The 4,964-nt window shown below is 38.2% G+C and overlaps 1 long non-coding RNA gene across 1 annotated transcript; it reads right to left on the bottom strand.

Annotated features, from left to right (window-relative positions):
• Positions 1–1,244: 1,244 nt before the first annotated feature.
• LOC311269279 lies at positions 1,245–1,707 on the bottom strand. Its single transcript, XR_014624068.1, has 3 exons — positions 1,614–1,707; positions 1,423–1,504; positions 1,245–1,327 (listed from the first exon to the last, which is right to left on the bottom strand). It is a non-coding gene; the product is annotated as an uncharacterized lncRNA (long non-coding RNA).
• Positions 1,708–4,964: the final 3,257 nt, after the last annotated feature.

Below are 4,964 nucleotides of genomic sequence, written 5' to 3'. Positions count from 1 at the left end.
ACTGATGTATAGCTACCCTGGTAGAGCAGCTCCCTCAGTAAGCAGAATCTTCTGCTAGTATGGGTTCGAATCTCAGTATAGGCTGTACCTTTAGTTAATGTGTTTTCTTTTCTCATCATCATTATGATCACATATGGCTCCAAGTTTGAGCAAATCATGAGCTAATGAGCATTAATTCGCGGCACCAGCTTTCCTGCTTGTGTACATATTTGTCTCCAACGGCTTATGACACGCGCCGTCCCTGCAGAGTGGCAGCTGATTTGAGAACCTAATGTGGGTTTACTATTGCGCATTTCCTTTTGCTGCTATAATAAATATTTGCTTAGGATTGACAATGAAAACAGGTAAAACAAACGAAATCTAGCGAGTATAGGGCGTATACTGGCGTATCACGCAGACTAAACCACTGGATCTACCCCCCCCCCCCACCCCCACGCTCTGAGGACAGCGACTCTGTTGCCTAGTTGTGGCTCTTGTGTCGCTGTCCTCAGCTCAGTGCTGAAGCGGACCAGAGGTTTTGAATTCATTTTGTAAAGCGCCGTGACGTGCAGCGGCGCGTCCACCTAAATGATTCTAATCAGTTCCATAATTCAGAGAGGATTTTTACTGAACGAAATAGGGATGCTGTGTTTTTAGGACAACAATTCTGTGAACTGAAAACTGTGAACTATGTGTGTGAGAGGAGAGCTATTAAGAACCGATTTTCAGGTTATTCAAAGAATTGAAGTTGAACAGCTGTAAAGTACTGTAGGGGGCAGTGCTTTTGCCTGACAATGAGAAGGCTACTGTAGCCTACTTACTGTAAGTGAAGTATCTACATACATATGCACAAGCACACATACAGTATTTGGTCAGAGATGAATGGAGGTGCTAATGTGTCTATTAAGCTCATTACTTTTAATAGACCCGAGAAGGTGGAACATAAACAACCATTACAAGCAGAAAGAAAGCCGGTAAATCAGATCAATAGAACGTTTTTTTTTCTGGTTATCATCTATTGATATTCGGTACGCTACAGTTGTGGTGTCAGAATTTAACACAAATATTTGTGCTTTCTATTCCTTGTATTTTCTACAACAGGCTTATAGAAAGAAGAACGACGCCACGTCATGTCAGACAGTTTTCTCTAGCTTTATTAAAATACATAATCAGCTGCTTCACAGTAGTCGGATATACAGAAGGTTATTTAAAGTGAGTCCCTGAAGCAGTCTCCCCGCAGGAGGAGATCCCTTGGCCGTAATGTTCACTGACTGCCAGTCACATGCCAGTTGGTGCTCCCTTTAATGTTAAAGCCCAGACTAACTTGATCGGGTTCAGATCCGGCGACCTAAGAAATACATGGACAAGTCAGCACTGTTATTTCCTGCTATTTATTTATCCCGAATATTTATTTAGGTTATATTACGACAATAACTAACGTACTCTGCTGGTGTTTTCACCCAGTTGATCCCCTCGTTCTGAATGCAGTCTCTGACACTGCATGCAGTGTGTTTGGGATCATTGTCTGAAAAAAAAAGGATAGCAAAGGATAAATCAGAGCAGCCTAATCATCGTCACATTGCTTTTGTTGTATGCATGGCAAGGATTGTTAGAAAAAGAGATTGTTAGGCTACCTTGGAAGAATCTGTGTGTGGGCATAAGGAACCGCTCTCTTAGGTATGGACTGGCCACTTTTTTGATGATCTCTTCCACTGAGAAGTGTCGGTCCATAATACCTGCGGGTGAAATAATGTTTTATTTCAACATTTTAATTTACATAGGCTATACTATATGCATATACACGCTTCAAACTCACCATCGAAAATGACAAGCGGGCCGGGGCCACAACGCAAAATTCCGCCCCAGACATGCAGTTTGACCGGGTGTTTCACTCTAGGCTTTGCCGTGCCCGTGTAGTTTGTCTTTCTCCAGCACTTCAATGCAAAAGGTTCCAGTGCCACAGTTGACTCATCGGTGAAGAAAACGTCATCGAACTTCTCACCAGCAGCCTTCCATTCTTGTGCTTGACGTAGACGTGCCGCTTTGTTTTTTTTGAACAATGTTTTTATTTTATTTTGCATCATTCATTACAGTGCAGGTAAGGTACAAATGCGAATAGTTATCCAATGAATGACACTGTAATATTACACCCACCCCCCCCCCACCACATACACACTCGTTCTCTCTCTTATACTCATAGCTTAAGATTTATAAAAAATTATATTACAAAGTAGATACAAAATACAAATCGATGGTACCTTAGCAAAAATAAAATAGAATAGAAAGATAAAAATAAGAATAAATACAGATAACAACAAAATAACAAAATTAACCTGAATTCTCCAACTGTAGAAGCTCTGCTATATCTTCCTTTTTTATAAAGTCGCTGAATGGTTTCCAAATTCCTTCATACACACCCAATCTATTTTTTAAAATATATGTTATTCTTTCCATTGACATACACTGTGCCATACATTTGATCCAAGATCCTATTGTAGGCACCACAGTTTTCTTCCAATTCAGAGCTATCAGACGCTTTGCCTGTAGAACAGCAAAATTAATAAATGTGTATTCTCTAGCTCTCAGGTTGAGGTTTTCTGGGTACAAATGTAACAGAATCATAATAGGATCAAGTGAAACATTAACCGACAGAATAGCCATAATTTTATCCATCACCTCCCTCCAAAATTTCTTAATCTTGTCACATTCCCAGATACAGTGTATAAATGTTCCTTTAACCTCATTGCATTTAAAACATGTATCAGGTATATCATTGTTGTATCTATGAAGCTTGACAGGGGTTATGTAGGTCCGCATTAACCAATTGTATTGGAGTAATTTTAAATTAGTGTTGGCTGTTTGTGCTTGTGCGTCCTTACAGGCTTTGATCCAATCGTTGTTTGAAATGTCCACTTTTAGATCTGCCCTCCATGTATCCAGTTTGGGTGCTGATGATTCATTAGAACCGGATGTTAGCCAGTTGTATATTAATGAAATCCAACCTCTGTTAATACAATTGTTAGTAATAATTTCCTCTAAAGATGAAAGTGCAGGAATTGCTAATGACTTGTTTTGCATAGCAGAAATAAAGCTTCGCAACTGCAAATATTTGAAGAAATGTTTTTTTGGGATATTATATATATAAGAAATTTCCTCAAAAGACAATAAAACATCTTCCTTATACAGATCAGAAATTTTACTTAACCCTTTCTTTGCCCATAATTTGAACCCAGCGTCCAGCTTACCTGGTTTAAATGAGACATTACCCCAGATTGGGCTAAATTGTGACAGGGAGTTTAATATTTTCATGTGTTTCTTTACCTCGCACCACACATTAACCATATTCAATATTATAGGATGAACTGTATTCTCTCTTAGGTATTTTAATTCAGCTGAGTACAAATATAAATTAAGTGGTAACTGAACATATTGTGCTTCTATGTCCATCCATGGGGTCTTGTTTACATCAGAAAAATAGAATCTCAAAGTGGTCAGCTGTGCTGCGAGGTAGTACCAATAGAGGTTTGGACATTTCAACCCCCCTGCGTCAAACGGAAGATACAACAGAGATAGGCGAACTCTGGGACATTTCTTATTCCATATAAATTTTCTGATGAGTGGTGTTATTTTCTCAAACATTCCGTCAGGTGGCGCCAAAGGAATATTTTGGAATAAATATAAAAATTTTGGTAATATGTTCATCTTTAAAATATTTATTTTGCCTATCAGAGAGATAGGCAATGACATCCATCATTCTAAAGATTTATATACTGAGTCTAATACAGGTTCATGGTTTATCGGTGATATATTTTGTAACTGAGGTACTAATTTAATGCCCAAATAGGTAAAACCAGTTGAAAGTTTAAAAGAAGATATATGTTGATCAGGATTTTGTCCCTCATTTTCATTAAGCAACATAAGTGAAGATTTTGAAGCGTTCAGCTTGTATCCAGAGAAATCACCGAACAGGCTTAATAGATCTAACAGTGCAGGTATGGAGGTGTCTAATTGTTTTAAAAATAAAATTACATCGTCAGCGAACAGTGCTATTTTGTGATCTTTGTTGCCAATTGTAATTCCTTGTATTTGCCTGTTAGTTCTAATTGCTATTGCTAATGGTTCTATAGCTAGTATGAATAAAAGTGGGGAAAGAGGCGACCCCTGTGGACAACCTCTTGTAATATTGAAAGGTTTAGATGTCACATTGTTTGTTAGTACCTCAGCTACAGGGTTAAGATGTAATAGTTTAATCCAACTATAGAATGGGTTTCCAAATCCAAATCGGGTGATGACATCGAAGAGATAACGCCATTCAACTCTGTCAAAGGCTTTTTCAGCATCAAGTGACAGAAAAGCCGTATCCCTTTCTCCCTTCTGGTTGTAGAGAATGTTAAGAGCACGCCTTACATTATGAAATCCTTGTCTTCCCTTTATAAAACCATTTTGATCGTCCCCCACAATGCTTGAAAGTACTCCCTCCAACCTCTTTGCCAAAATTTTGCTAAGGATTTTTGTGTCTGTGTTTATTAAACTTATAGGACGCATATTCTCACATTTAGTGTTAGTTTTCCCTGGTTTTGGAAGCAGGATAATCAAAGCCTCTCTCATAGAATCAGGCAAGTAGCCATTACAGTAGGATTCTAAATACATCTCATATAAGGGGGTTATCAATTTGCCTTTGAAATGTTTATATAAGTCAATTGGAAGGCCGTCCGGTCCTGCTGTTTTTCCTGTCTTCAATGCACCTATAGCTTCAGAAATTTCTGCTGTACTTAATTGTTTGTCTAATATATTCTTACTTTCCTCAGAGATCTTTGGAATATTAAGTTGGTCTAAGAATTTGGTCTGGGTATCGATATTGATATTGTACTCTGATTTATAGAGATTTTCGTAGAAGTTTCTAAATGCTGTGTTAATTTCCAATGGTTCGATAGTGACGTTCCCATTCACGAAGTCTCATTAAATTTGCAGCGGCCTTATTGGAT

The sequence above is a fragment of the Pagrus pagrus genome, assembly GCF_965226575.1.
Source record: "Pagrus pagrus genome assembly, chromosome: 14".
Lineage (NCBI taxonomy): Eukaryota > Metazoa > Chordata > Actinopteri > Spariformes > Sparidae > Pagrus > Pagrus pagrus.
The sequence above is the reverse complement of the archived record's forward strand: the minus strand, read 5'-3'. Positions and strand labels throughout refer to the sequence as shown.